The sequence below is a fragment of the Podarcis gaigeae genome (genome assembly GCF_964106915.1).
Source record: "Podarcis gaigeae genome assembly, chromosome: Z".
NCBI lineage: Eukaryota > Metazoa > Chordata > Lepidosauria > Squamata > Lacertidae > Podarcis > Podarcis gaigeae.
The window spans coordinates 20,947,502-20,970,715 of NC_139691.1; the positions used below are offsets into that span (position 1 = coordinate 20,947,502).

The 23,214-nt window shown below is 45.7% G+C and overlaps 1 long non-coding RNA gene across 1 annotated transcript; it reads right to left on the reverse strand.

Annotated features, from left to right (window-relative positions):
* Positions 1-8,340: 8,340 nt before the first annotated feature.
* On the reverse strand, positions 8,341-22,121 carry LOC310836805. Its single transcript, XR_014560206.1, has 6 exons — positions 20,114-22,121; positions 15,394-15,493; positions 15,057-15,284; positions 13,698-13,867; positions 10,530-10,758; positions 8,341-9,733 (listed from the first exon to the last, which is right to left on the reverse strand). It is a non-coding gene; the product is annotated as an uncharacterized lncRNA (long non-coding RNA).
* Between the last annotated feature and the right edge of the window lie 1,093 nt (positions 22,122-23,214).

Below are 23,214 nucleotides of genomic sequence, written 5' to 3' on the forward strand. Positions count from 1 at the left end.
GTTCACGACCACTCTTGTGAATTAGATCTTGCACTTAGCCACCCACTGCAAATTTTCTCCTGGCCATTTGTGTACAGTGGTACCTCTGGTTACATACTTAATTCATTCCGGGGGTCCGTTCTTAACCTGAAACTGTTCTTAACCTGAGGTACCACTTTAGCTAATGGGGCCTCCCACTGCCGCCGCGCCACCACCATGCAATTTCTGTTCTCATCCTGAAGCAAAGTTCTTAACCCGAGGTACTACTTCTGGGTTAGCAGAGTCTGTAACCTGAAGCGTCTGTAACCTGAAATATATCTGTTTCTTTGGTTACGTACTTAATTCATTCCGGGGGTCCGTTCTTAAAGTGAAACTGTTCTTAACCTGAGACACCACTTTAGCTAATGGGGCCTCCCGCTGCTGCTGCGCAATTTCTGTTCTCATCCTGAAACAAAGTTCTTAACCTGAGGTACTATTTCTGGGTTAGCAAAGTCTGAAGCGTATGTAACCCGAGGTACTACTGTAGACAGAACATAGCACAAAATGTACACAGAAAAGCAGCGATTCCCCCCAAAATGTGGCAAGTCATTTGCAATGGGGCTGGACATTACAACAGATGGGCAATGTTTTATTAGTGCTAAGAATAGGAGTGCCCCCCACCACTACCACCTCTGTCCGCACCTTGCCTTGCCTTCTGAAAGCAGCATCCTTCTGTTTGAATCCCCCACCCCACTTGTTCAATAAATATTGTTACATGGCTGCTCTTCCTCAGCAGAGATCACACACCAACCGCGCAAGAAAAACTCCAGCATTTTAAAACATGTAAACCACATCTGGTTCACAGCCATTTCTCTACTTCTTCTTCCAAGTTCTGATGAATATCACATTGCAAATGCTAGAAAGAGATCAGCAAACTTTTTCAGCAGGGGGCCAGTCCACTGTCCCTCAGACCATGTGGTGGGCTAGAATATTATTTTGAAGGGGAAAAATGAACGAATTCCTATGCCCCACAAATAACTCAGAGATGCGTTTTAAATAAAAATACACATTCTACTCATGTAAAAACATGCTGATTCCTGGACTGTCCGAGGGCCGGATTGAGAAGGTGATTGTGCTCCAGGCCTTAGTTTGCCTACCCATGTGCTAGAGGGAGGCTCACAGTTAGTGAAAAGACTGCATCCTGCCATTAGCTCCCACAGGTGAATCTGTCTGCTGCTAGCACCTGTCTGTCTTGGAAGACGTTGGAGGAGTGCACATTTGGGGGGCGGGGTTTTTGTGGCTGTAGAGACCAGTGTGGGAGAGACATGTTTTGTTGCAGCTGGGGCTGCATGCCTTTGTGTACATGGGAATCCACCCCGACCCCCATGTGAAGGAGCCATGGGGCATTTTGAACTGCAGGTGGTGATAGCATATTGTAAATGTAAAATGCTACCCACACATTTATCAGAGAGGGAGATTTCAACATAGCCTTCCTGCTATCATGCTAGTTGACATAACTGTGCAGGGAGATTTATATATCTCACATAGAGGAGCAAATATGTGAATACAGTGGTATCTTGGGTTACAGACGCTTCAGGTTACAGACGGTTCAGGTTACAGACTCTGCCAACCCAGTAGTAGTGTAGCACCCTGCTTGTGGTTAACGCTTAGCTGGAATGAAATATTCAACGCAGCAATAGAGAAATTAAAATAATAATTTATTTGTCAGACAAATAAATGAGAGGCACAGTGGTATGGTTACCAAGCTCTGGCCTGGCCTCCTGCCATTCTGGCCAGCACTTATATTTCCTTAATCCAGCCCCCTTGCTCCTCCTGTGGCTGCCTCTGTCCAATCAGCCTGGTTGAAATTCCTATTGGCTGTTTGCTAGAACCAATCACAAAAGATACACCCACTTCCTTCTGTCCTTTTATGGAACACAAAGCTATATATTCTTCCATCTATAAATGACAAATAAGTAGTAATATATCTTACATGTGTCTCAACAAGGAATCTTAATTACCAGCTCACCTCTTGCCCTCCTTGCCCTATTGCCTTCCAAAACAGATAGTTAATCTTGAATTTTTATCTTCAACAGATGTCAAGGATCTTGAGTTCACATCAACATTGAAAGATCTCCTTCATTTGAAGGTTTCTAAACAAAAAGCCTGACAACTATATATCAGGAGTGCTCTATGGCGTCTCCTGTCTGGCAGGGGGCTAGGCTGGTGGCTGACTTAATTTCAGGATAGTTAAAACTCTTACAACTATATGAAATAAGAATCTAGCATTTCTTAAATCCTTTGCATAATTACATTTAAGCCAATATATTTAATACATTATCATAGGTAGCCTTTTAAAAGGAATAAGGCCTTTGTAAAGTAAAAAAGGAACTCAGTAAAAAAAACAGCTTCAAAAGAAGCCTCTTCAGTTTACACCCCTCCTTTCACCCCTCCTTTCCAGCCAGCTGCTTTCCCATTAGCTCTTCCCAACATTTATTGCCCTTTAACTCTCTCAGTTTAAAAAAAAGAAACGGCTTTAAAAGATTTCCTTAAAAAGCTCTCTTTTTCTGCCAGCTAGATGCCTCTCCATTGCTCTTGGCCTTTTTAACCTTAGGAAGAAGATATGGCTCATTTTACTGGGAGGCACATGGTATCATTTTATTATTTACTCATTCCTAATTATGTTTATCTCTGCTTTTTTTACCTTCTGTAACATGTAGGATCAGTGTCTGCTCTCAGCCTGTAATTTCCCTTTTTACGACTTTGAGAATTGTTTTCTGCTATAAATCAGGGGGCCCCTTGTCTAGGAGGAAAAAACATTGCCAAGGCCTTTTAGGCAGCTGGTCTTTTGCCTGGCATGAAACATTTGAAAATCTTTAAGATACAGGCCCTGATTGAAATATATAAGCTTTGATAAAAAATGCAGGCTTATGATTAGATGCCTCAGTAGTACCTTGGGTTAAGAACTTTGCTTCAGGATGAGAACAGAAATTGCGTGGTGGTGGCGCGGCGGCAGTGGGAGGCCCCATTAGCTAAAGTGGTACCTCAGGCTAAGAACAGTTTCAGGTTAAGAACGGACCTCCAGAACAAATTAAGTTCTTAAGCCGAGGTACCACTGTATCCTCATTTGAAATGGTACTGCTCCATAGGAACATAGGAAGCTGCCTACTGAGTCAGACTGCTAGTCCATCTAGTTTAGTATTGTTTACACTGACTGGCAGCAGGGGTCTCATTACATCGTATCTTAAATTTTACCGATTGCTTTCAAAGCGATTTCCTTTGGTCACCTTTGTTTATACTGATGATTCTTGAGTTGTCACAAGTCACTATGTAGCCAGGTATTGGTAATAGCGGTTGATTTTCTTATAAATTAGTTAACGTACAGATATGCCAGGCGAAGGTTTGTGCATGTTTGTTGAGTTATATATAAACATTTCATGCTAAAGATTTTCTCCACCCTTATGCTTTCATAAAAATGCTGTCTTAACCATAGGAGCCAGGGTTGCGGGGCACCCAGGCTCTGGGCTCTCAGGGGCGCCAGGCTGAGAGTCTGGGGCCCAAGAGTTGGAGTCTGGGGAAGAGCCGGCCGGCCGGCTGGAGTGCTGCGGTGGGCTCTTCTGCTGTGGGCAACTCTGTGCCACAAGTTCGGGGGCGAGCGCACCAGCGAGGCGCTAAGGCAGCCAGCCGACTCTGCCCTCCTGCGTGCCAGGGATTGGCATAGGGCCGTGGAGAGGCCCGCCCAATGCACACTGCTTACACCACAAGGTGCCCGGCTTCGCTCAGTCGCCGATGGTGACGCCCTGGTCGGGTCTGTTGTGCTGGGCTCCTTATGTTTCCTGTTTTCTTTTCCTGAGGAGAGTTTTTTTTAAAAAGGTCGACAACTCTGGGCAACTTGGGGGGGGGCGCAGTGCGGATATTTGCACCCCAGCGCAGCATACACTTAAGACGGTCCTGTCTGTCCCCTCCCCTGCCATCCTCCCTCCAAGATTTCTCTTTCAGGTCCAGCTACTCCTCTAGCTGCCAAACTTTTCCTGCGGCTGCAGCTCATGTTCCTATAGGGAAAGTAAAAGAGGCTTTTCCTGTTTGCAAAATCACTGCTCCCCCCCCCCCATGGCCACGATTTGCTGAACTCCACTGCCGTATAGGGTCGAAAATCCCCACAATTCAACTTGAGGGGCGGGCTGGAAGGGGTGGCCCTTGCCTTAGGAGGCCCAAAAATGATGTCACACTAGACTTTAGGCTACAACAACAGGAAACTGTTTACACTGACAAATGTGGGAGGGGGAATTGCTGCCCTGTGGCCCTGCCCTCCCTCCCTCCTCGCTTCCTTGGTATATCTGCTTCCTCTGATTAAACTATACTACAAGGGGGCCTATGAAAAGAAGGAAAGGGGGATGGGAGGCAGATGCACCATTGATTAGAGTCTCCAGCACCCACCTCCACACATCGTAGATTTGCATCCTGGCTGGTCCTCCTGAGGAAACAAAGCTGGAGGGTGGCAAGGAAGTCTAGTAACCCACAGAATTGGTGGCAATATTAGCATTACAATGCAAATGAGCTTTATAAGAATAAGAATAAGAATTTTTTATTTATAACCAGGCTCAGGGCAGCTAACAACAAATTTAAAACAAAAAACAGCATTAAATACAGTATAAAACATTAATAACAATAAATTCAGAAATCAAAAATCAATTTAGGGGGAAAATCCATCCAATAAACATTAGATGATCACCAGCGCTAGCTAGCTAAGTTGGTCCTATTTGGGCCAGCGAGGAGACCAGGGGAGAATTAGCTGTGGGATTCCAGAGCAGGTAATCTTCACAAAAAAGGGGAGGGGGAGGGAAGGAAGAGGAACAAAACATCAGGCCAGGTTCAAATTGAAAGCCGGGCGGAATAGCTCTGTCTTACAGGCCCTGCAGAAGGAAGTTAAATCCTGCAAGGCCTGGTCTCATGGGACAGAGCATTCCACCAGGTTGGAGCCATCACTGAGAAGGCCCTGGCCCTGGTGGAGGATGAACTGACTTCCTTAGGGCCCAGGACCTCTAAACTATGATTATTCATGGACCTTAAGGTCCTCTGTGGGGCATACCAGGAGAGGCGGTCCCGTAAATATGAAGGCCCTAAGCCACAAAGGGCTTTAAAGGTCAAAACCAGCACCTTAAACTTGACCAGATACTCCACTGGGAGCCAGTGCAACTGGTAAAGCACTGGGTGAATGCTCCCATGGCAGGGACCCCTTGAGGAGCCTCGCTGCAGCATTCTGCACCCGCTGGAGTTTCTGGGACAGTTTCAAAGGCAGCCCTGCACAGAGCGAATTACAGTAGTCAAGCCTAGAGGTGACCATTGCATGGATCACTGTGGCCAGATCGGGGCTGGAAAGGTAAGGGACCAACTGCTTAATGCGGCGAAGGTGGAAAAATGTCGCCTTGGCTGTTGCTGTAACCTGCGCATCCATGGAAAGGGAGGCATCAAGGATTACACTCAACCTCTTAACGGAAGGCACTGGCACTAATTGGGGCCCCGCAAGAGAAAGGAGTTGGTCCCTCATCCCTATACCATCCCAACCCAGCCAGAGGACATCTGTCTTCGAAGGATTTAGTTTCAATCGGCTCCCACGAAACCATCCAGCCACAGCTTCCAAGCATCTAGTCAGTGTGTCCGGGGTCGAGTCGGTGTGGTCATCCATCAGCAGATAGAGCTGAGTGTCATCAGCATATTGGAGACAGCCCAGCCCAAAGCTCCAGACAATCTGGTCAAGGGGGCGCATTAAGATGTTAAAAAACATTGGGGAGATGATTGCTCCCTGCGGCACTCCACACACCAAGGAGTGGCGCGACAACATCTCCCCCCCCCCCAAGCGCCACCCTCTGTCCCTGACCAGAGACAAAGGAGCACAGCCATTTTCAGGCTATGCCCTGTATCCCCACGTTGGCGAGGCAGTGGTCCAGAAGATCATGATCCACCATGTCAAAGGCTGCTGACAAATCTAAGAGAATCAGCAGTCCCGACCTGCCTTGATCCAGTTGTCTACGGAGATCATCTGTTAGGTTGACCAGAGCCATCTCAGTCCCGAAACCAGGACGGAACCTGGACTGAAATGGATCTAAAGCCGATGTTTCCTCCAGAAACCTACCAAGCTGTTCAGCAACCGCTCTCTCAACTACCTTACCCAGATACGGAAGATTTGAAACTGGGTGGTAAGTGGATAGATCTAAAGGATCTAGTGAAGTTTTCTTTAAGAGCGGACACACCACTGCTTCACTCCCTTGGGAATGTCCCTGTGCCAAGGGACAAATTGATAATTTCAACCAAGGGGATCTACGTGACATCTGGGCACGCCATAATCAGCCAAGACAGGCACAGATCGAGGAGGCAAGTGGTGGGCCTACCAGCTCAGAGGAATCTTTCCACATCAGCAGAAAGTATCCGATTGAAATGGTCCAATACTGGACCTGAAGACAGTCGAGGGGCCTCCAGTTCTGTTACTGTATCTAAATTGGCAGGGAGGTCACAGCGGAGCAACAGGACTTTCTCCGCAGAAAAGCTCGCGAATGCCTCACAGCTGTGAGTCGAATTTGTGCTTAAATTTGGTTGTTCTCCTAAGGATGTTATTGACCTAATTATTCTAAAAAGTTGTGCCAGGCAAGAGCTAGTGGATACAATGTAAGCTGCGAAGTAAGATTTCTTAGCAGCTTTCATAGCCATCTCATAGGCTTTCATAAGCGTCCTATAAGATGTTCTTGAAGCTCTGTCACGAGTCCATCGCCATACTCACTGTAGCCATCTGAGATCCCGATTCATTTTCTGGAGCTCCTCGGGGTCGCAGAGGGTGCTTAGGCGCAATCTCATTGATGGCCGCCAAGAACTGGTTATTCCAGTCCTCGACAAGGTCATCTAATGAGTCGCCAGGGAGAGCAGGGTCCCGCAAGATAACCTCCGTGGGCGAGCCCAAATAGGCTTTGAGATGAAACTGAGGTAGATGAGGTGACTCTTGGGATCCCTCCCAACTCTGCAGTTCTGTGATTATTCTAGGAGGGCAACTTGATGCAAAGCAGAAAACCCCACCCTGCCTCTTCCTCTGCTGCCCTCAGAGGCTGGATCTACCACCTGAGACAACTGCCTCACTGCACCTCATGGGTAGCTCCAGCCCTGGAAACAGTAGCCGCAGTTCTGAGGTGGCAGTGGGGCAAATGAAATGAAATATTGAATGCAGCCTGAAATCTTACCAGGAGGGTGCAGAAGAATATCAAACAATGGACAGCAACTGCACAGAGGACTAGAATCTGCACTCTAAAAACATGCTTACAAGCATTCTAAAAACAAGTGAAAAAGCACTCCTCCCAAAATACATATCAAAAATCATTCTGTCACACAGTAACTTCAGGGTTGCCAGGAACAGCATCTTCCAACATTCATCTTTCACTGGGTGGCCCCTTTGAAAGCTCTAATATTTTGAGAGAGGGTCCTGATGTTGGGTTTGGCACCCTTGAATCAGAAATGCTTAGGTGAAAAGAGGCAGCCCTTTTCAGGGAGGGAGGATTGAGCCAGGGCATATTTATTGCTCCTCCTTTTCCTCCTCTGCTGCCCCGGGCTCCAATTCATGACTATCCTTACTGCTTGCTTTCCCTTCAGGGGGAAGGCTCAGCCCTCCCCCATTGCTACACAGGATCCAGCCTTATGTCCAAGATTCCTTCACACTCATAGTGACCCTTCAGGGCTCTCTCTCACTACTTTGTTAAACAAGATCCAGAGAGCCCAGCATGGCCTGGCTTTCTTGGGATCCTAAGAGGCTAAATGACCCCAAGAGAGTAAATCAGAGGTCTAGGGCATGGGTAGGCAAACTAAGGCCCAATCGCCTTCTCAATCCGGCCCGCAGACGGTCCAGGAATCAGTGTTTTTTTACATGAGTAAAATGTGTCCTTCTATTTAAAATGCATCTCTGGGTTATTTGTGGGGTCTGCCTGGTATTTTTACATGAGTAGAATATGTGCTTTTATTTAAAATGCATCTCTGGGTTATTTGTAGGGCATAGGAATTCGTTCTTTTTTCTTTTTCTTTTTCAAAATATAATCCGGCCCCCCACAAGGTCTGGGGGACACATACCAGTTTGTAAATGATTCGGTTTGTGCAAACGTAGCTGAGGTTAGGTGGGTAAGAACCACAGCTGTTTTCAAAGCCAATAAGAAAACCAGCAAGGCCTACTGGTCTGAGTGTCGAGCTAGGAACTGGTAGAGACTATATTTCGAATCCCCACTCACTGTCTGCACTCCATGTCTGGATCCAACACACACAGACAAGAAACAGCTGCCAGTCATCCAGGGGTGGATGTGGGAAGCACTACAGATGGCTGAGAAGACACCTAGAGAAGTTACTGCTAAGAGAAGCAACCCATTATCTTTTTTCATATATCATTTTTAATATATTGTTAATTACTTTATTATTTTATTATTATTTTTATTAAAAGTATTCCAAAACATTTAATGTCGTATACGAAAAAATCAACATAAATTTCTTTTTGCCTTCCCACCCCTACTTTCCTGCTGTTTGTTTTTTACTTCTTTTTATTAGCTTTTACAATACATGTGTTCTTATTACATCAACTTCACTATCATGAATTATTTCAGTAATCCATTGCTTATATTTCAGCCTGTTATTGATGGCAGTGCTTCAGCCACCAAGCATTGCTAGAATATTAATATTATTATTATTAATATCATTATCATCATCATCATTATATATTTATGTATAATCCATTTCCTCCCCTGACTGGACTCTAGGCAACTCACAGATAAAAAACAAGAAGCGCTAAAAACATAGGAAAAACAACCATTAAGAAACAATTAAACATAGATAGAACTAAAACTATACTTATATAAACTCACTTTAAAACATACATATAATTACAATAAAACAGCAAGAGACCAGCCCTTTATTCTAAAGCAGTCAATTCACCAAAGCTGGTTTCAACAAGAAAGTCTTCTCCTGCCAGTGGAAGGACAGCAAGGAGGGAGCCAACCTGGCTTCTCTAGCAAGGGAGTTCCAAAGTCTGGGAGCAGCCACTAAGAAGCTCCTCTAACACAGCCCCACCAAGCATGTCTGTGAGGGAGGTGGAACTGAGAAAAGGTCCTCCCCAAAGAGCTCAAACCCCAGACAGGTTCATAGGAGGGAATGAACGTCTGGCTTTCAGACAACTTGCATCTGAGCCATGTAGACTGAAGTCTAAAAGAACCCTGTTGGCTCATCCCATAGGCCAATGTGGTCCATCATTCTATTCTCACAGTGGCCAACTAGATGCCTATGAGTAGCCTGCAAGCAGGACCCAGTTGCAACAGCCCTCTTTCCAATTGCAAACTCCTGAGGGCAGCCAATTCCTGCTGAAAACAAGGCTTGCAATTGGCACTAATCACCAATCAGCTGATCCATGCCAACTGCAAAGCCTGCTAGGATCTGCTGTACTATTGCCCAACTCTGTTCTCTAGATCACTTATGTGCTCAGATGCCTGATTGTCCACTGGGCACTTTGCAGGGTGGGCCTGGAAGGGGCAGCGTGAAGGGTTTGACATACCTGTGTGGTTGCAATGATTCCCTCAAGTAACTTACATATTCCTTAGTCTTCAGGAGGTCAGAAATATCTCATAGCACTTTAATTTAGACTTGCTTCTTCCTACCCTCCTTTCCCACGACAACAGCAGTCAGTTGATGCTTCAGTTGGTCCTCACTGAATCCTTTGGGTGCACTGCCAGCGGTATGTTACACTGTAGAACATGTTGAGATGCTGAGTGGAGAAAGGAATAGTGGGGGGCTTTTAGGTTTTGTGTAAGCAACAGCTTCTCTTCTCTGTAAGAAAGGTTTGAAATGTCACATGGCCTTTGCTGTTTTTATTATTTTAAGGGTATTATAACATACTGTTAATTTGTCTATTAGCAGTATTTATTACCTTCTCCTCATTGCATAGAACAGAGAAAACAACCAAAAACAGAAACATAGGTAAAGATAAAGGTACCCGTGCCCGTACGGGCCAGTCGTGTCCAACTCTAGGGTTGTGCGCCCATCTCACTTAAGAGGCTGGGGGCCCGCGCTGTCTGCAGACACTTCCGGGTCACATGGCCAGTGTGACAAGCTGCATCTGGCGAGCCAGCGCAGCACACGGAAATGCCGTTTACCTTCCTGCTAGTAAGCGGTCCCTATTTATCTACTTGCACCCGGGGGTGCTTTCGAACTGCTAGGCTGGCAGGCGCTGGGACCGAGCAACGGGAGCGCACCCCGCTGCAGGGATTCGAACCGCAGACCTGATGATCGGCAAGTCCTAGACGCTGAGGTTTTATCTACAGCGCCACCTGCGTCCCTTTTAAAAACAGAAACATAAAGCAATATAAATAAAGAAAAATGGCAGAATCTTGGTAACCACAAATTAATAATTATGTCCTAAGACAAGCAAGCAAAACTACAAGGGGGACGTGGAGTAAATTCCCAGTTGAATTTTGGCAGAAGTTGAACTTCAGTAGAACCGAAACAGGGCCGCTTGTGACAAATACAGGTCAGAAGGGAAATGGCTGCCTTTTCACACCCACCATTGTGAGCCTTCAGATATCAGGAAGTCCCTGTCTGGTATCCCCAGGAGCTTCAGTTAGTTGCCTCCCCTTCTTCAAAGAGTCCAAGCAGCCAACCAGAGAAATGAACCAGTAGGCTTTTGAAAGCACTTGATGATGGTGGGAAATCCACACAGCATTAGCTTAGAGGAAGATCCTCCCCTTCTTCCAAGCTAATGACAGAGATGTTGTCTTCATCAAAGTCAATTCCCTGTCTGTGAGAAAAGACAGCAAAGAAACAGGAAGGTCGGAGAGTGGGGAATGGATCAGGCCCCCAGGCAGGGATGGATGAATCTCTCACTCTCACTTTCTATCAGTTCCACATTTTTCCAGTTCTCCAAATTTCCACTTTAATGTGGGAATTTCTTTTTTCTTTTAAGTGCTAATGAAAATTCACCCACATTTCAGAGTGTGTTTCTCCTAAGATATCCATTTTGTGTGCTATTAAGCCTAAGCTTCACGTTTTTGAAAGCAGGTATCTTGTGATATCTAATATGCTAATATGGACATGGGGCAGGGTGGAGTAGAGCAGTGTTTCCCAACCGGTGTTCCGCGGCACACTAGTGTGCCGCCGGACGTTGCCTAGTGTGCCGTGGGAGGGAGGCGGGCGAGTCGGGCTAATCCTCCAGCCCCGCTCCCCCGGGGAACGTGCCCCGTCATCCGCTTCTGCCTTGCTCCCTGTGACAGGAATTCCCCAAACTGCATCAGCATCTGCCGCTTGCCCAGCAGCCCCGGCGCTGCCTTGCGCCCGGCGCCCCCGCCATCCTCGGCGCAGGGAGCGAGGGGCGCGCAGGCAGGCGCTGCCCGGCGGAGCGACGGCTCCTTCCGAGCGGCTGGCAGTGTCTGGGCATGACTGGCCTCCCGCCTGGTCCCGCGGCGGCTGCAGACGCGGCCGAAGCAGCGCAGGGAAGGAGACGCCCGGCCGCCCAGCCCCGCCCCGCACGCTCCCACTCTCTCTCGGCGGCCGGGGAGCGGGGCCAAAGCGGGCCCCCACCTGAGTGGCGGCTGCGTGAGCCAATAGGCGAGCTGGGGCAGAGGGGGAGGCGGGGCTCCGGAGAGCAAAGTAGGGAGGGGGCACCCGGGAGAAGGGGGCGGGGCGGGAGGAGCGGGGAGCGCGGCGCTGCGCCCGGGACGCCCCAGTTCCGCCGGGTTTGAAGCCGGCGGCCTACCTCTGCTGGCCGTGGAAGGCAGCCGGGTCTGGGTCGTGCCCCGAGAGTGGCGGGGTCCGCGCACAGCCTGCCCTCCAGGCTGGGAAGTGGCTCCTAGGCTCCGCCTGAAGCCACGCAGAGCCCGCAAGGCGCCCTCGGCGCAACTTGGCCGGGGCAAAAGGCGAAGCTCTGGAGGGAAAGGCGGCCGGATTCCCCTCCTCGGCGGGTCCGGTGGTCTCCCGCCTCCTCTGAGGAAGGGTCTCTTCTTCAGCTTTTCTGATCCTTCGTGGCCCCGTTGGGAGAAGCCGAAATAAATAATGGCCGTGCCATTAAAGTTCTCTCTTTTATAAAAGGGATCCTAATAGAATCGTAGAGTTGGAAGGGATCCCCAGGGCTATCCAGTACTGTACAACCCCTGCAGTGCAGGAATCTCAGCCATAGCATCCATGGCAGACAGACATCCCACCTCTGCTTAAAAACCTCCAAGAAGGGAAAAACCTCCCGAGGGAGACCATTCCCCTGTTGAACAGCCCTTACCAGCAGAAAGTTCTTTCCCATGTTTAGTCAAAATCTTTATTGTAACGTGAATCCACTGGTTCGAGTCCTACCTTCTCTACCTTCTATGCTGTTACTATTTTTTTATTTTTTTTTACATAAGTAAAAAGTGACCTTTCCCCATCTGGCATGGTGGTGTGCCTCGAGATTTTTTTCATGAAACAAGTGTGCCTTTGCCCAAAAAAGGTTGGGAAACACTGGAGTAGAGAACCTCTTTGCAAAATGGGGACATAGGAGCATCTCAAAGCACATTTCTGTTTGTATGACCACCCCCCACAAACATCATACCTACACCACAGAAAAGGTGGTCTACAACAGAAATTTGAATGTTGTTGTTTTTCCTGTCTGCCAGGTTATCTGATAATGCCTTATCTGATTGCCTTTCGTGGTAGTCTGCCACCCTTTGAAATGGAGATTACTAAATTCCTGTAACAAGGAAGGTGTTTTTTCCACCTCCTCCCTCCTTGCAGAGAAACATTTGGTCAGCTTGGGAGTCAAAATGGTTTCAGGACTGTATTCCTGTGCTGCTCCAGACATGTGGTTTGCTTGGTACATTTATGAACATTTATTATATATATAAGACCGTAAGATTTATTATTACAGTATTAATCTGGGAAGCACAGATGAGGCAGGTCTGCATTAAAATGGAAACAAACTGAAGGTCTCCTCAGAGACCAGATCCATTCATTCATAGCATTTCTACCCAAAGCTCCCAAAGAGGCTTTGTGAAATCAAAAACAAAGACACTCCCTAATTGCAGACTTAGGTACATTCTAATAAAACAAACCAAGAAACAGAAATACAGCACACAATGAAAATGGGCAAGGAGAGTAAAGGAAAAGCAAACTCAAAAACCAGGCCCCAATGTCTAGAAGTGCAGTGGTAGCCTGATGAAATGGCTGCCACCAGATGACAGTTGGGGGAGAGGAGGCCTGATGGAGCTGGCCTGTCTTAGTGTATGGTAGAGCTCCGCCAGCCTCCTGTCTCCCCCTTGTCTGCACTTGGGAGAAGCCTTCCCATCAGACTGACTCCAAAAGAGAAGTGGGCAGAAGGGCTCCCTGCATCAGCACTGCAGAAAGACCAGCTCCACCTAGCACTTCCTACCCCTCTACTGGGCCAGCTGCTCATGCAATCTTTTCTTCCTCTGTTTTTCTCTTTCGCTTTCTAACTATAGTAAACTTAAGTTAATATTCATTATTTTGAAATTTAAGTTAACCCTCTCCTGGATTCACATATATATACAGCATAAAGAATGTTCTGTTTAATATAATATTCAACAAACTACAATGTAAAGACCAAGATTTCCTTTACAGCATTCGTTCTTCCCTTTCATAAACTTGCCCAAAGCTCAACACTTTCTTTGCCTCTGATAGCTCTTTGCCAAACTTGGTGATACCACTATTCAATATTCTAGTTGAGTCTACTTGAAATGCCAACGTTTCCTTACCTCCAGGAGTCTTTCAGATGCCATATTCTAATTAAAGGAAGCAAGGGTCACTAAAGCAAACCTCTGCAAAGGTCTACACGCTGAGGATGCAAGAACCTCAGTTCAAACAGTCGCAGGCTCTGCTGCTGGGCAACAGCCCTTGGTGACGTGGAATGCACCATGCCAAGATTCTAGGAGAGTCAGCGTGGCATAGTGGTTAGAATAAATTTAATTCCATGCACTTCAAAGGTGGTATATATTCTTTTAAATGTATGGTAGTGTTACCGGAAAAATCCGAGGGCTCCCTTGGACAAAACAAAGACACCAACCAGGATAACTTGGAGCAAAACAGCAGCCTGTAGGCTTGGCCTTTATTGAACTGTTGCAACAGGGTGTTCCCCCCACTTGCAGGAGAGAGGAAAGACACAGAAAAATGGTGTGCAAGACCTTATAAAAACTTTTGAAATTCCCCTCCTCTAGGTCAAGCCCACCCCCAGAAACATCATGCATACATTACAGAAAGGAGGGGTTGAGGGAGGAGTTGGTGGTAACCTGAGTGCCTTGTCACCTGGCTGGTTCCTCCTTTGCCCACCCCCCCATGAGTCACTTCCAGGAAACAAAGGGGAGTTTGCAGTTTCCTGCCCCCAGAGGGAAGATCTGATTATTGTCCTTTGTTTCAGTCCATGCTGAATCCACTCCCATATGCAAGTTCTTTGTGATCTTGATTGTCTTCTGTCTGGGATCATCAGGGTTGGCATAACAACTGGGCAGGGCTCCTGTGGATGTGCTGAGATGGTGAAGGGATTATGGCTGACCAGAACCAAGCCACCCCCTTTTGATAGTCCTTGTCATATGGAATAAAATAAAAATGGAACAGTGCAAATCCAATGTATGGTTGATTTTTCTATGAATTTATAACAGAAGTGTGGCGTATGTAGTGTGTGAGTGTGAGTGTGTGTGAAGTTTGTACAAACTGGATGATGGGGGGGGGTTTTCCTGCTACAGTAGTAATAGTAGTAGCAATAATAAGCTGCTTTAAAAAAAAAAATTCTGGCTTTTCAGACAGATGTCTCCTAAAGCAGCTGACACTGGTTTTAAAAAAGGTGAGACAAGTCCTGTCCTCAGGTTTGGAAACTAAAAAAAATACAAGACACCCAAATGGAAGGGATGTGGAGGAACAAGGCAGAGGAAGAACACAAGTCACAAGGCCTTGCCGACCTTCCCTCACCCAAAGCTATGTTTGGACAGAACTGCAGCAACTGAACCAGTAGCTCTTCACCCCCAACTTCAAGGGGGCTCAAGGCCCCCCCCCGATTCCCCAGAGGGGCTTATCTGGGACCTACAGGGAGCAGGAACTGGCAAGCAAACAGACAGGCTCACCTGTGTCACGGCCATCCATTGGCTTTATGTGGACTCCCATACTCCAAGGCGGGGATTCTTATCTCCTACACTTACAGCACTTTACCTCCACTGCTGTGCTGCTGAACTGCTTGATGAACTCTCGCAGCAAGTGGGAGATGTCCAAGGGGCTAAAGGTGCTCTGAACAGCAAGGTCACTGGCTATAAAGTACATAGCCTTAAAGAGCTGCTCCGCAGGAAGGAAGCCACCTGAAACAAAAGAGGAAGGTAGGAGGTGCCCACAGGGCAGGACTGGGGAGCAGAATGCCCAGGTGCCTTTTCTGCAGAATTCAGAACATGTGGGTTGACACCAACTTACTCTGTGAAGAGCAATTGTTGATGAACAATGTAGGAACCGGTGCTCCAGCTGCATTTAGGACACACTGAGTTCTTATTATCAGTGTTCAGCCCCAGCATCTCTGCAAAGGAAAGGCTAAGAGTTAGTTAAGGTTCTACCACCATGGAAGAGATAGGAACATTGGGGCCTGGTTTTAGAGTTTCCTTTTCCTTCGCCCTCCTTGCCTCCTTTTCATTGTGTGCTGTATTTCTGCTTGTTGGTTTGTTTATTAGAAAGTCTGCTACTCTCGAATATTGTTTCTTTGAACCTCATGTAGGGTGGACTAAACTCGGCTCCAATTTTATGAAATATCCTATTATCCTGGAGACTATTAAAGCACCTATAGAAATTTGGATGAATATAAATAAAAATCTGAAGAAGTATCTGAAAAAGTGGGCATGCACATGAAAGCTCATACTAATAACAAACTTAGTTGGTCTCTAAGGTGCTACTGGAAGGAATTTTTTTATTTTGTTTTGACTACGGCAGACCAACACGGCTACCTACCTGTAACTATAAATAAAAATAATAAGGATGACCCCTATCAGCATGAGAAATTAATATGGGCCAACCCAAAATTAAAAATTGGAAATCAAGTAATAATTTGGCAAAATTGGATGAAAAAAGGTATTTTGACATTGAATCAATTAATTAATTTATGCCACCGGTTTGAAATTCACGGCATGTAATGCCCTAAGAGAGAATATTATGAAAATGATTTACAGGTTGTACATGACTCCAGTCAAGCTTGCAAAAATTTATCATTTGCCCGACAATAAATGTTGGAAATGTAAAGAGACTGAAGGTACATTCTTTCACCTTTGGTGGACGTGCCCAAGGATTAAGGGCTTCTGGGAAATGATTTATAATGAATTGAAAGATACTTAAGTACACTTTCTTGAAAAAACCAGAGGCCTTTCTCCTAGGCATGGTTGGCCAATTGGTACTAAAGAAGGATAGAACTTTCTTTATGTATGCGACAACAGCAGCAAGAATTCTCATCGCAAAATACTGGAAGACACAAGATTTACCCACCCTGGAGGAATGGCAGATGAAGATGATCGATTACATGGGATTGGCAGAAATGACCGGCAGAATCCGAGACCAGGGAAAAGAGTCGGCGGAAGAAGATTGGAGGAAATTTAAAGATTTTCTACAGAAATATTGTAAAATTAATGAATGTTAGAATGATGTTGGATGGAAATTAAATGGTTACCAGCGGTAATGTAAAGGTGGAATAATAATTTAAAATAAGCTATACTAAGTCGTAACAAGTATTTGCTGAATTAAGAATTTGAACTGGAATACAAAAGGGGGAGGTGAGAGGAGGTCCGGGACATAAGGTAATGGAAATAAAAAATGGGAATTATATTTGTTTTGTTTTGTTTTAATTGTGTATTTGTTTGTTGTTTTTTCTTTTTGTATTAAATTGGAAAACTGTAATAAATATTTATTATAAAAAAACAATTAATTAATTTACGAAAATTATAAATTTGTGGAATATAAGACTTTGCAAGTAAAGTACAGATTAACCAGTGAAACACAATGGCAATACATCCAATTGAAACATATGTTGGAAAGGCTGTTTGGCCCTGACGCTATAGCAGCATCGGAAACACCCATGCTGCTACAAAATTTAATCTCTGCACCAAAAGCAAAAAACTCCACACTTGCACTCTGTAAAACCCTACTCAACAGGAAGAAATAAGATTTAGAATATGATAGACAAAAATGGAGTGAAGAGTTAGGGGTACACATAACAAATGATATATGGGAGTCAAGTATAAAATCAACAGAAATAGCCTCTATGGGTCTAAGACTTAGACTTATTCAACAGAAAATAATATTCAGAGTCCACTGGACTCCAGCAAAACTATACCAGAAGAACATAACAAGTGCAGACAACTGTTGGAGATGTGGGAGTAAAAATGCGAACTTAGTACAGATGTTGATTAACTGCCTGATGATAAGATCATTTTGGTGCAAGGCAAGGATATTTATAGCAAGAGTAATAAAAAGAAATTGTTATTTAGGGGAACTGAATTTAATTCTAAATTATATTCCAGAAACGTGGGAGATTTCAAGGGGTCTATATATATATATATATATATGCAGGTTTTGGTGTCCTCGGGTGTCTTCCCGTGTAAAAGTTGGGGTGTCTAGGCGACGTTTCGACGAGGTCTCACTCGTCATCTTCAGGCTGGTGCTTTCGGAAAGCACCAGCCTGAAGATGACGAGTGAGACCTCGTCGAAACGTCGCCTAGACACCCCAACTTTTACACGGGAAGACACCCGAGGACACCAAAACCTGCATTCCTGTACCCGTGAAAATCTACGAAAGCATATATATATATATATATATATATATATATGGATGTACTGTGCTATATTAGAATCAAAAAAACTTGTTTTGATGAATTGGAAGAGCCGCAAAAATATTCCATTGAGCACATGGATTGATAATATGGACAGATTAGCTACATACCAATTGCATGTCGACGCAAAATAAGAATGGATGAATATGAAGAAATCTGGAACAAGTATTTAAGCGATAAGGTGGATAGTGGTGGGAAGTAGGGGGAGGAGAGAGAGGCGGGAAAATACTGTTTAAAAAGGTGTAGTTGTTGGTATATCAGTGTATTCAAATCTGAATTGTCAAATTGTGTTATTATTGTTTATAGTTTTTGTTGTATGTGTCTCTTGCGGTTGATGTATGTATTGAAAAACAATTTTTGTTGTTGTTGTTGTTTAGTCGTTTAGTCGTGTCCGACTCTTCGTGACCCCATGGACCAGAGAACGCCAGGCACCTCTGTCCTCCACTGCCTCCCGCAGTTTGCTCAAACTCATGCTGGTAGCCTCGAAAACACTATCCAACTATCTCGTCCTCTGCCGTCCCCTTCTCCTTGTGCCCTCCATCTTTCCCAACATCAGGGTCTTCTCCAGGGAGTCTTCTCTTCTCATGAGGTGGCCAAAGTACTGGAGCCTCAGCTTCACAATCTGTCCTTCCAGTGAGCACTCAGGGTTGATTTCCTTCAGTATGGAGAGGTTTGATCTTCTTGCAGTCCATGGGACTCTCAAGAGTCTCCTCCAGCACCATAATTCAAAAGCATCAATTCTTCGGCGATCAGCCTTCTTTATGGTCCAGCTCTCACTTCCATACATCACTACTGGGAAAACCATAGCTTTAACTATACGAACCTTTGTTGGCAAGGTGATGTCTCTACTTCTCAAGATGCTGTCTAGGCCTGTCATTGCCCTTCTCCCAAGAAGCAGGCGTCTTTTAATTTCGTGGCTGCTGTCACCATCTGCAGTGATCATTGAGCCCAAGAAAGTAAAATCTCTCACTACCTCCATTTCTTCCCCTTCTATTTGCCAGGAGGTGATGGGACCAGTGGCCATGATCTTCGTTTTTTTGATGTTGAGCTTCAGACCATATTTTGCGCTCTCCTCTTTCACCCTCATTAAAAGGTTCTTTAATTCCTCCTCACTTTCTGCCATCAAGATTGTGTCATCTGCATATCTGAGGTTGTTGATATTTCTTCCGGCAATCTTAATTCCGGCTAGGGATTCATCCAGCCCAGCCTTTCGCATGATGAATTCTGCATATAAGTTAAATAAGCAGGGAGACAAAATACAGCCTTGTCGTACTCCTTTCCCAATTTTGAACCAATCAGTTGTTCCATATCCAGTTCTAACTGTAGCTTCTTGTCCCACATAGAGATTCCTCAGGAGACAGATGAGGTGATGTGATCTGGCACTCCCATTTCTTTAAGAACTTGCCATAGTTTGCCGTGGTCGACACAGTCAAAAGCTTTTGCATAGTCAATGAAGCATAGTCAATTTTTAATTGAAAAACAATTAAACAATTTTTTTTAAAAAAAGTCTGCAAGTAGACAGTGTCTTGTTTTTGATTTCACTTGCCAGTGTTTCCCAACTGTCAGTGTTTATACTACATTTTTTTAGATTTGCCTTGAGAGAGTCTTTAAACCATTATATAGGGGTTTTTTCAGCTGGTGGGTGGTGCTGTGGTCTAAACCACAGAGCCTAGGGCTTGCCGATCGGAAGACTTGCGGTTTGAATCCCTGCGACGGGGTGAGCTCCCGTTGCTCGGTCTCAGCTCCTGCCAACCTAGCAATTCGAAACCACATCAAACCACAAGTAGATAAATAGGTACCGCTCCAGCGGGAATGTAAAAGGCATTTCTGTGTGCTGCTCTGCTTTCGCCAGAAGCGGTTTACTCATGCTGGCCCCATGACCTGGAAAAACTGTCTGTGGACAAACGTTGGCTCCCTCAGCCAGTAAAGCAAGATGAGTGCCGCAACCCCAGAGTCGTTCGCAACTGGACTTAACTGTCAGGTCCTTTACCTTTTTGGGGGTGGGGGCTTTCAGATGCCGTATTCTAATCCAAGTGTTATAAGAATTTGATGGTCCCAAATATAAAATAAACGTTCATAAATGTACAAGGCAAAACCATTTATAAGTATATAAACCACACGTCTGAAATAGTACAGGAGAACAATCCTGAAGTCATTTTGACTCTCCCAACTATTTTGACTCTCCCAAATTGACCTCAAATATTTCTTTGCAAGGAGGAAGGAAGGGGGAAACTTCTCCATTGTCTTTTACTTACCTGTCTTAAGGGCATATCTGTGTATGAATCGGGTTAGCCTGTGACCTGGATTCAGGAACTAAAAGTATTTACCATCACAAAAGAGTGGCCAGGCGTCCAGGTAAAGCAAATCAGTGTCTGTTAACAGATATCTTGGCAAACAGGATTTCTGCTGTAAACCACCTCCTGTGATGTATTTCTGCTGTAGACCCGCCTCCTTCTGTGATGTATGTATGATGGTTTGGGGGGTGGTCTTGAGCAACAGGGTGGGCAATTTCAAAAGTCTATATAAGGGCTTGCACACCATTGTTCGGGGTTCCTCCTCTCTCCTGTGTGTGGTGAGTGAGGACCCTGCTGCAACAGTTTAATAAAGATCAGGCTTACTAGCTGCTTTGCATCTCAGTATTCATTGGTTGGCCTCTATTATTTTGTCCAACCAATAGGGGACTCTTGGATACCCCATAAGGGAAAAGGAGCAGGTTTTTTCATATAACACAAGGAAGCAAGGGTCAATAAAGCAAACCTCTGCAAAGGTCTACACGCTAAGGATGCAAGAACCTCAGTTCAAACGGTCGCAGACTCTGTTGCTGGACAACAGCCCTTGGTGATGTGAAATGCACCATGCCAAGATTCTAGGAGGGTCAGCGTGGCATAGTGGTTAGAACAAATTTAGTTCCATGCACTTCAAAGGTGGTATATACAGTATTCTTTTAAATGTACAGTAGTAATAAAAGTAACAATAATACGTTTTTTTAAAAAACAAACTTATTTTTCGGCTTTTCAGACAGATGTTGTCTCCTAAAGCAGTTGAGTTGACACTGATTTTTTAAAAGGCGAGACAAACCCTCTCCTCAGGTTTGGAAACTAAAAAATACAAGACATCCAAATGGAAGGGATGTGGAGGAACCAAGCGCAGAGGAAGAACACAAGTCACAAGGCCCAAGGAAAGGCTTGAGATATCCGCAAGTAAGTCAGAACCTGCTAGGGTCAAGCTGACCTTCCCTCACCCATAGCTGTATTTTGGATAGAACTACAGCAACTGAACCAGTAGCTTTTCACCCCCAACTTCAAGGGGGCTGTGGGGCTCAAGCTCCCCTCAGATTCCCCAGAGGGGCTTATCTGGGGCCCACGGAGCAGAAACAGCAAACAGGCTCGCTTGAGGGGCTTAGTTCCCACACTATTATATTACAGGTTCCGGGATTGTGTGTTTATTGAGACTTTATATCCTGCCTCAAAGGGCCTGTTGCCCTCACAAGGTGACTCCCTCATGAACCCTGACACCACCCACTTTCCCTGGAGCAACAGGCAGCAAGGCTTCTGCATTGCCCCACAGACCCCAGAGGTCTGAATGAGACTGAACCGGAGAGTCAAGAGCCTCCCTAGTAGTAAATACAACCTTCTGTGGTGAATCCTCCAGGATAAAAAAGAGCCCCCTCAGCTCCACCAGAAGTTGAGCCCGCCCTGTCCTTTAATGCTGGCTGATTGACACTCCAGGCCAGCCAATAGTGGAGCAGCAGCCTTGAGAAAGGGAAGATGTTCAGCAAGGAGTCCATTTAGCACTGTGGCCAGGCATTCTGGGGAAGGGGGGTATTATTATTTTTTGATCCACCACCTTTTTATCATTAGTGTTTTGTCCCAGAAGCAGCAGCTCTGGTGTGTGTGAATACAATTGACCCCTGATTAGGTGCCCTTTGTTAATCCTGCCAACTCCTGACTAGAAAAGCTAACCATTAAACTGAAACTGACACAGGGACAAATAGAAGAGGACGCCTTCACCCCAGTATGGCTCTCCTCCGTTGCTTACCCAATAAGATAAGAATCCCCCAACAGCATACGAATCAATATGGCTGACCTGATCCAACAATTCCACCCCCCTCACAAATGCAAACAAACCCCACAGTAGCCAACTAAAGACAACAAACTAGGCCCTGCCCCCCCCCATACCTCTCACTACCAAGGAAATGTAATAAGTGAATAGAAAGAGAACCTACCCAGTTGACATGGACAAGCGTACACTATATAAAATAATATAAGTTTCACCACACCACCCTTCCTCTCCCCACTCTTTTCTTCCCCGACCTTACGCTGTACTCACATCAAATGTAACTGATCTGTAGAAAAGGGTTTACAACCTGAAGAGACAATGCACATATTTTTGTAAACCAAGAAAATATTTTGAAAAAAAATTATTTAAAAGCTTCCATAATAATAATTGTTATGTATTGGGTTTAACACATTTTATGTTACAAGGCATGTTCTAACCAATCGTATAAGCGTTGGTAGACGAACATTCTAATGGCAAGTAAGCGCATGCTCTTTCAACTGTCAACTGTCAACAACGGTCAGTTAATACTCGGCTTTATTATTGTGTTGTCCAGTCAGTTTGGTTCTTGTGTTTCTATGAGCGAGCTGTTGTCACTGACAAATGTTGAATAAACTTAGTTGAGGAACTTATACTGCCTTGGGCTTCTGACTTTTTCCGAATATTTAACATTGGCAATGAAGGTGGGATTGATGAGCTCCCGCCGGCTGCCAGAGGCCCAAGACTGCACCGCAGCACCACCGCCTGCCGCCTCGCAGTAAGTGCGACCTCACCGCCACGCTGGACTCAGCAAATAGTCCCGGAAACAAGGCCGGGCCTGCCGCGTCTTCGCAACTACCCACAATTGCACAAGCGACTGCCCCAGGTCCGAGGATCACTACCAGTCATAGTTGGCCACCATCCTGCAGAATGGCCGCAGTGGCTCCACCGAATAAGGAGCTATGTCCGACTACAAGGCTTCACTAGGGAGGCAGACAAGGCAGATGTGCTACTGATGGCGCTGAGAAGTTCCGCCATCACTCTACTGGAAGGTCTGATGGCACCCAGGGACATGGAGGCATGCACTTTCCATGAGCTGACACAGGCTATGACAAGGCACCTCGTGCCTAAGCCAACTAAGAACCACTGCCGCTATGACTTTGCACACAGAGAGCAACAAGCGCAAGAGTCAGCGAGTGAATACATCACAGCGCTCTGGGCGATTGCGATGTATTGCCAATTTGCTGACATCGAGGAACGACTTGTTGAAAGGTTCATCAGTGGCGTGTGAGACAGCCATCTCTGCCGCAAGCTGCTGGCAAAAGACGACATCACGATGATGGAAGTATGAATATGGCCACGGCCTTTGAGAGGCGGCCCACAGCCCCCGTAC